Source organism: Eptesicus fuscus, chromosome 4 (genome assembly GCF_027574615.1).
Source record: "Eptesicus fuscus isolate TK198812 chromosome 4, DD_ASM_mEF_20220401, whole genome shotgun sequence".
Lineage (NCBI taxonomy): Eukaryota > Metazoa > Chordata > Mammalia > Chiroptera > Vespertilionidae > Eptesicus > Eptesicus fuscus.
The window spans coordinates 25,450,047-25,459,387 of record NC_072476.1 but is presented as its reverse complement, the minus strand read 5'-3'; positions in this window follow the sequence as shown (position 1 = coordinate 25,459,387).

Sequence of the window (9,341 nt, the reverse complement as noted above, 5' to 3'; positions counted from 1 at the left end):
ACCAGTGGATTTCATGTAACCCTCCTTAATATCCTCCTTTAATTATGATGTATAAAATAAGCTGCAACACTGCCATTCTCCGGAGCCTTTCTCAACCTGTTGAGATCTTGCTTCCTGGTGTATATTGTCAAATTGGCTCAAATAAACTCATAGAAGTTCATTTTTTAGGTTGGGATGTTTCTTTTATAAAATGTGTTTTTATCGATTGAGAGTGGCAGGGAGAGACATCAATGTGAGAAACATCGGTCAGTTGCCTCCCATACGTGCCCCAACGAGGGATTGAACCCGCAACCTGGGTACGGACCCTGGCCAGGAATTGAATCGGTAACCTTTAGGTACATGGGACAATCTCAACCAACTGAGCCACACCAGCCAGGGCAGACGTTTCTCACCTCGACAGGACCCTCGCCCAGTGTCCTAGGTGTTTTAGGCCTAGGGAAAATGAAGTGATAAAATGCAAGGTAGGAAGTGCTAGATGCTTTTAGAAAGCTACAGGATTGGTGCCATGGCCTTTGAGGTGAAGCAAGAGTCAGTTCACCTTTCAGACTCAGAACACGCTGCTGAGGCCTTACTTAGGCCCTTAAGTCAGGTTTGAAAAACTCAAACTCGATTCAACAATGGTGTCCAGCCTTTGAGAGGACTCTACTTTTAAAAAATATGTTTTTTATTGATTTTAGAAGAGAGAAAGGGAGAGGGATAAAAAGATAAAAACATTAATGAGAAAGAAACACTGATCTGCAGCCTCCTGCATGCCATCCCTTACTGGAGATTGGGCCTGCAACCCAGGCATGTACCCTGACCAGGAATCAAACTGGTGACTTCTTGGTTCATGTGTCGACACTCAACCACTGAGCCACACCAGCTAGGCAAGAGGACTCTATTTTTAAGAGAAAAATTCTGAACGATGTCCACAATTGTTTTCTAATATCCAGTTCCCCCAAGTACCAGGTATTTAGTAATGCTTTGTATTTCATTTTTATAGATAATAACAGTTATTCAGAATTCAAAAGGTGCCAAAGGGTATATGGTAAAAAGTTAAGTCTTCCTCCCTGTGGTGTAACTTCCACCAGACAAGCACTGTTACCTTTGGATGCTTTGAATTCCCCCAGATGCTTTCTGAATTTATAAATAAATATATACGTATAAATAAAAGCACTTTTTTCTCCACACAAAATGGCAATTTATAATACACATTGCTGCATGTGTTATACTTTAAGTGTCTTGGAGATTGTACCATTTCAATACAGAGAGAGATTCCTCCTTCTTATTAACAGCTGCATGATATTACCTAGGCTTGTATATTGGAGAATCACAAAAGCATCTATATAAGTTTGAGTAATAGCACAACACAGTAGAAGGAGAGTCATGATGTTACTTGCTGTGCATGCGGATTTATTGAACTGCCGTTACAGATGATGTCACTTAGCCCTACTTTATAGATTAGAAAATTGAGTCAAAAAAGTTAAGTAACTTGTCCAAGGTAAACATTGCAAAACAAGAATTCAAACATGAACAGAGTTGCAGATTGTAGAATATCAGGCCTCTACTTACAGGTAGGGAAAGGGGGAGTGGAAAGACTCACTTTCCTGAGGTGAAAAATTTAAGGGGCTCTAAAAATTCAGTATTTGAGATCAATTATATACACACACATATATATATGTGTATACACACACATATATATACATATATGTATATATATGTGTGTGTGTGTGTGTGTATGTATATATTTTAATCCTTACCTGAGGATTAAGGATACTTTTTCCACTGAATTTTAGAGAGAGTAGAAGACAGGGGGATAGAGGGAGAGAGAAACATTGAAGTGAGAGAGACACATCAATTAGTTGCCTCCTGCTCAAGCCCTGACTAGGGCTGGGGATTGAACCTGCAACCAAGCTATGTGCCCTTGACCAGGAATCGAACCCGAGACCCTTCAGTCCGTGGGCCAATGCTCTAACCACAGAACAATCCTGCCAGGACAAGATCAATAATATTTTAATGCAATATTTTTAAAAAATAAAAATTAATACAAAAACTCCACAATTAACAAATATCAGAGTTTTAAATTAGGCATCTCCACAAACATCCTCTCAGGCATTAGACAAAGCAAAACAGAAGGATCCCCTTGATTCCTCTAGAGGCAATCTATTTGCATATTTCATTTTACTAGTCTTGGTTATCACAAGTTACTTAACTTTTTTGACTCAACTTTCTAATCTATAAAGTAGGAGTAAGTGACATCCTAGAGAAAATTAAATGTCTAACATGCGTTGTATGTGCCAAATGTGGAAGGTGTTAAGTAAATTGTCGCTACTGCATTCATATAATGTAATTATTTAATTTTTGTAGCAGCTTGACAGATAGGTTTTCAATTTCTTGCTCTCTCTCTCTTCTCCTTCCAGCACCCCCATGATGGGAATGTTGGTACTGTTGAAGTTGTCTCAGAGGCTCCTTACACTATCCTCATTTAAAAAATATATTTTTTTATTGATTTCAGAGAGGAAGGGAGAGGGAGAGAGAGAGAGAGAGAAACATCAATGATGAGAATTGTTGGTCACTTGCCTCCTGCACACCCGCTACTGGGATCGAGCCTGTAACTGGAGCATGTGCCCTTGACTGGAATCGAACCCAGGACCCTTCAGTCCACAGGCTGATGCTCTATCCACTGAGCCAAACCAGCTAGAGCCACTATCCTCATTTTTTAAAATTCTTTTTTTCTTTTTGCTGTTCTAATTGGATATTTTCTACTTCCTGATATTCCAAATCACTGATTTAATTCTCTGCTGCATCTACTCTACTGCTGATCCCCTATAATTTATTCTTCATTTCAGTTAGTGTATCCTTCATTTCTCACTGGCACTTTTTTTATGCTTTCCATGTCTTTTCTTTATGCTGTTGAAGTTCTCAGTAAGATCCTTGAGCATCCTTATAACCATTGTTTTGAGCTCTGTATCTGGTAGTTTGCTTGACTCCATTTAATTTACTTATTTTTCGGGAGATTTCTCCTGTTCCCTCATTTGTGACCAATTTTTTTGTCTCTTCATTTTGGCTGCTTCCTGTGTTTGTTTCTATGTATGAGGTAGAGCTGCTACATCTCCCGGACTTGGTAGAATGGCCTTGTCTAGTAGGTGTCCTGTAGGGCCCCCCCAAGTCACCCGAGCTGGGTGCTCCAGGTGCACCCCTGTGTAGGCTCTGTGCACTGTCCTGTTGTAGTTGAGGCTTGATTGCTGGTGGCACGTCACTGGGAGGAATTGACCCTATGACTGATGGGCTGTGAGGACCAAGGGTCAGCTGCAACTACAGCAGAGTTACTCTTGTGCAGGGGCTGACCTTGCAGAACAAGACTTGCTTCAATGGGACTTTGGTGCTCGCTGAGTTCACCCCTCGAGTGTGTCATTTATGGAGGTGCGAGGGTTGTAATCTGGTGTGGTCTGAAGCTGTCCACTGGGTGCACTGGCTCTGAGGCCTCCCAGAAGGTACATGGTCAGCCACCACCTGTGCCTTCCTGGGGCCAGGTGGCACAAGCTAGAAAGTGATCTGCAAATGGCTGCTACTTATGCTGGACTTGGAGGTGTCTAGGAGAGGCCAAGCTGTGAACCAAGGCCAGTTGCTGCTAGTGCCAGGCCTGGGACCACTTACCAATAGGTACAGGGTACACAGAGGCCAGATTTGAGAGATTTTAAGAAAATCTGAAGAGGCCATTTGTATGGAAAAGCCACTGGAAACAGCTTGGGTGGTCCTGAAATTTGGGTGGGGCAGGGTCTCAGGGAATCACCAGGGTGTGGCAAATAGGGTTAGCTAGGTTGATGGAGACTCCGATATGGCACCTGCTTGTGGGCTCTGTGGAGAAAGGCCTCTTCCAGCACTTCTGTGTGGGACAAAGCTGCCTCTAGCAGCTTTCACCCCAATGCCAGACAACTCAATACATCCCCTAATGTCCCTGGTGCCTTTCTAGCTGCTGGCCCAGTGCTGGAGCTCAAGGCAAATGAGTCAAAGTAAGTCTGCTTGGGCCCTTTAAGAGGAATGCCCGGGCCCTGGCCAGTGTGGCTCAGTTGGTTGAGCACCTATGCACCGAGAGGTTGCTGGTTTGATTCTTGGTCAGTGCACATGCCCGAGTTGTGGGCTTAATACCCAGTAGGGAGCATGCAGGAGGCAGCCGATTAATGTTTTTCTTTCTCTCCCTCTCCATCTCCCTTCCTCTTTCTCTAAAATCAATAAAAACACCCGTAGCCGGTTTGGCTCAGTGGATAGAGCGTCGGCCTGTGGACTGAAGAATCCCAGGTTCAATTCCGGTCAAGGGCATGTACCTTGAATGCAGGCTCCTACCCGATCCAGGCCCTCGTCAGGGCTCATGCAGGAGGCAAACAATCTGATGTGCTTCTCTCACACTGGTATTTCTCTCTCTTTTCTACTTTCTCTAAAAATTAATGGAAAAATATCCTTAGGTGAATAATAATAAAATCAGTAAAAACATTAAAAAAAAAAAAAAGAGAAATGCCTAGGACTCCAGTTGCCCTCTGTGTCACTAAGCCATAATCCCTGCAGGTTTTTATAACTTTTATAGACAGAAGTTATGGGGACTTCTCTTCCTGGCATCGGAACCCTGGGCTGGGGGCCTGATGTGAGGCTGGGACTCCTCCTTCTTTTTGTTGTTGTTAATCCTCATCTGAGGATATTTTTTCCATTGATTTTTCTTTTTTAAAAAAGTAATTAAAAATTTTTTTATTGATTTCAGAGCGGAAGGGAGAGATAGAAACATCAATGATGAGAGAGAATTATTGATCAGCTGCCTCCTGCACACCCCCTACCAGGAATCTAGCCCATAACCTGGGCATGTGTCCTGACTAGGAATTGAACCAGTGACCTCTTGGTTCATGGGTCAACGCTCAACCACTGAGCCACACTGGCCAGGCTAGATGTTATCTTTAGGGAGGAAAAGATCAGGGGGTCTAAACTGCATGACCATCAATATGCTAGGGGAGGAAAGGTTACTCTAGGGGCAAGGTTCTTGTTTTCCCAGTTTTGCCCTTTGCTAGGCATCCGGGGCTTTCTGCTCAGGTGAGTTTCTGTACTTGGCCCATTGTCCTTGCTCTGCTCATGTCTATCTAACTGCCTATAATATTTCCAGTAGTAAAGAGAGTAGCAGTAATAGTACGAAAATAGAAATATGCAAAATATCATCATTGGATACTTCTAGTTAAACACTTATAAGAGGCAAGAATCTGGGTAACCTTGTATTTGATATCATTTAACATTTTTGTCAAATTATTGAATATGATGAGATTGACTGGTTGATCCTAATGTCACTGGACAAAGTGGGGGAAAGAAAAGGATGAGATCAAAGGATTCAAATTCCCAGCTCAAGCATTGTATAATGACCTGAAAGCTTCTAAGTCTATCCATCCTGAGTCTTTTGACATCAGTAGCTGTATAGCTCAAATAGCTGAAAGCTGAACTCAGAATCTCATGTAAGTGGCTGAACTGCAATGCAAATTGACAAATGAGGGCATTGATGAAGAAGCAATGGTATCCTGAAATTTGGAATGGAAATGTGAGAACACCCTGATGAAGTCTGGATGTTGAGCTCCTAAATCTTGTTGAATCCTCTTTGCCAGTAGAAGTAGCCTCTCTATCCTTATCTCTGGAGATCTACCCAGCATTGCCCTATGAAACTGTAATGGTCTCCCCTGAGGCAGTTCCCTTACAAGGCACTGATTGTCTTCAGGACCCATGCCCTCCACCCCTCTTTTCTTCTAGAACTATAATGACTAAAGTCCCAGCAGGCCCTGGAGGCACAAGTAAATTACAGGAATAAGTGGCCCAAATATCCATGATGCCAACTTTTGCTATACTACCTTCTTCTCACAGCCTGCACCTGTAGCCTCATAGAAAGTTTCCTGTGATCAGCCCTGACCGGTTTGGCTCAGTGGATAGAGCGTCGGCCTGCGAACTGAAGGGTCCCGGGTTCGATTCCGGTCAAGGGCATGTACCTTGGTTGCGGGAACATCCCCAGTAGGGGGTGTGTAGGAGCCAGCTGATCGATGTTTCTCTCTCATCGATGTTTCTAACTCTCTATCCCTGTCCCTTCCTCTCTGTAAAAAAAATTAATAAAAAATATTTTAAAAAAAAAGAAAGAAAGTTTCCTGTGATCAGTTAACAGAGGAAGAGACAACTTGGGCCTGGTTTACAGATGGTTATGCAGGCACCACCAAGAAGTGGACAGCTGCAGATTTACAGCTCCTTTCTGGGACATCCCTAAAGGACAACGGTAACAGAAAATCCTCCCAGCAGGCAGAATGTCAACCAATGAATCTGGTTATATACTTTGCTTGGAAGGCGAAATGGCCTGATGAGTGATTATATACCAATTTATGGGCTGTGGCCAATGGTTTGGCTGGATAGTCAGGGACTTGGAAGAAACATGATTTAAAAATTGATGACAAGGAAGTCTGGGGAAGAGATTTGTGGACCTCTCTGAATGGACATAGAATGTGAAGACATTTGTGTCCCATGTGAATGTTCACCAAAGGATGACCTCAGCAGAGGGGAAATTTAATAAGTGGCTAGGATAACTTGTTCTGTGGATACCAGTTGACCTCTTTTCCTAGCCACTGCTGTCATTGCCCAATGAGTTAATTTTATGAGGAACCACCACACTGCTTTCCACAGTGGCTGTACCATTTTAGATTCCCATCAATAGGGCAGAAGGGTTCTAATTTCTCTACATTTTTATTGGTTTTTGTGTGTTTGTTTTTTATAGTAGTCATTCTAATGGGTATAAGGTGGTATCTCATTGTAGTTTTGATTTGCATTTCCCCAGGGATTAGTGATGGTGAACATCTTTTCATGATGCTTTTTCTGCATCAGTTGATACAATCATGTGGTTTTCCTTTTTTAGACTGTTAATATATGCCGGGGCTGACCAGCAACCCCTGAACGGCGGATGAACAGATTACTCTGACACTATGGGGGAGAGGGCTAAGGGACGGCCTGACTGACAGCAGCCAGGCAGCCTCGATCGCCTGCCTCTTAGCCTTTTACTAGTATTACAGTTTTTATCTTTAGATACAATCAGTAGGGTGAGGAATCTTGGGAGGACTCAAGTATTTACATTGTCCTCTAGGCAAGGGCATCCAGGGATTAAGCATAGGGATTCCAGTAAACACCCGGGGGTCTGCATATGCACAGACTTGTTTGGAAAGGTCAAGGAATAATTAGGGGCGCCAACTTCGACACTCCCCTAAGTCTCCCCCAAGTCGGGCAGGCAGCCTTCCACACACTTCCCTTTTCTCAGAATGTCCTCCTCACAAACTTTTCAACCAAGTCTCGTGTGCTCCCCAACAAATATAGAGGGTTAAATTGATTGATTTTCTAATGTTGAACCCATCTTGCATACCTGGAATAAATCCCACTTGGTCATGATGTACAATCTTTTTATACATTACTGGATTTGATTTGCTAATATTTTATTAAGGATTTTTGTGCCTAAGTTCCTGAGATACTGATCTGCAGTTTTCATTTTTGTACTATATTTGTTTAGTTTTGGTATCAGGATAATACTGGCTTTATAAAATGAATTGGGAAGTGTTTATTCCTTTTCTATTTTCTAGAAGAGTGTGTATAAAATAGATGTTAATTCTTCCCTAAATGTTTGGTAGAATTCTCCAGTGAAACCATCTTGACCTGGAAATTTCCCCCCCCAAAAGATTCTTTAAAAAAAACCAACAAACAACAGAAAAAAACCCTGCAGATTAAATTTAAAAAATTAATATAAGAATATTCAGGTTATTTATTTTCCCTATTGGGTGAGTTTGGTAATTTGTGTTTTTTCAAAGGAATTGATTGATTTTCATCAAAGTTGCATTTATGTGCATAGTATGTTTAAAGTATTTTCTTCCTGTTCTCTGAATGTGTGTGAGGTCTACAGTGATCTCTCCTTCTTCACTCCTCTTTTGGAAACTTGTGTCCTCTCTCTTTTGTCCATTGTCAGTATTGCTAGAGGTTTCTCAGTTTTATTAATCTTTTCCACCAACCAGCATTTGGTTTTATAAAATTTCTCTATTTTTTTGTTTTTAATTTCATTGATTCCTGCTCCAATATTTATTACTTCCTTCCTTCTGCTTGCTTTGGGTTTATTTTGCTCTTCTGTTTTTTCTCTCTCTGTTCTTTATTGATCTAACTGCAAGTTCACTGACCTTTCCCTTTGTAGCCTCTAATATACGGTTAAACCAATCTAGGAAATTTTTATTTCAGCTATTGTATTTTTCAGTTCTATTAAAATTTTTTCCATTTCCGCTCTGGCCAATGTGGGTTAATTAGTTGGAGTGTCATCCCATACATCGAAGGGTCTTGGGCTAGATTCCCCCTCAGGGCACACACCCAGGTTGGGGGTTTGATTCCCCAATCTTACTACCATAGTCTAGAAGGCTATTTTATTAGCATTGACTTATAGAAAAACAGTACTTGATTCTAACATAGTTAATCATTAGAAAACTTGTTAGCTTATAAAAATGGGATCTATAGAAAACCTTTCAGGAACACTAGTATTCTCTGTAATACTTTTTACTAACCAATTACGATTCAAGCTTTGCAAAATAATTTGCTAATGTTTTTATTATGACTTCATTATACTGTATTGCATTTGGTTCATATTTGCTATTTAACATTATTCCAGAAGAACAACAATGAAGCACCTGATGATCTGTTTATATTCTATGCCTGGTCTGGCAAGATTACTTCCTGATTGTTACATGTACCTGTGCTTGTACCTGATTGTTACATGTACCACCCTTTAGCTTCCTCTGGACTTTTTTTTTTTTTAATGTGGTATGTGCTCTAGCTAAACAGTGTGTACAACACTGCCACCTCATGCCCACAAATGTTAATACAGGAGTGAGGTTGGCATAGGGACTAAGTGTAGTTGACAGATTTTACTTAGTATAAATATTTTATTTGAAATCTATTTAATATTAAGCATCTATGAAATATAAATAATTGCAGAAATGAATTCTGTCTTTCACATTTATTGTACTTGGCATTCTTTTCTCCTTTAAATAAACTCTCAATTACCATTTATACTTATAGTATATACAAACATTTGGTATTTAACATCTTGTTTCCTTTATTAGACTTGTTTCTAAATTACCACAAAACATAAACAGGTTCTTGATTAGATTATTATTTTAAACTCCCTTATTTTGCCTGCCCCTCCCCCCTCCATTAATTGTATAATCTTTTTAAAAAATATATTTTGTTGACTTTTTACAGAGAGGAAGGGAGAGGGACAGAGAGCCAGAAACATCGATGAGAGAGACATCGACCAGCTGCCTCCTGCACACCTCCCA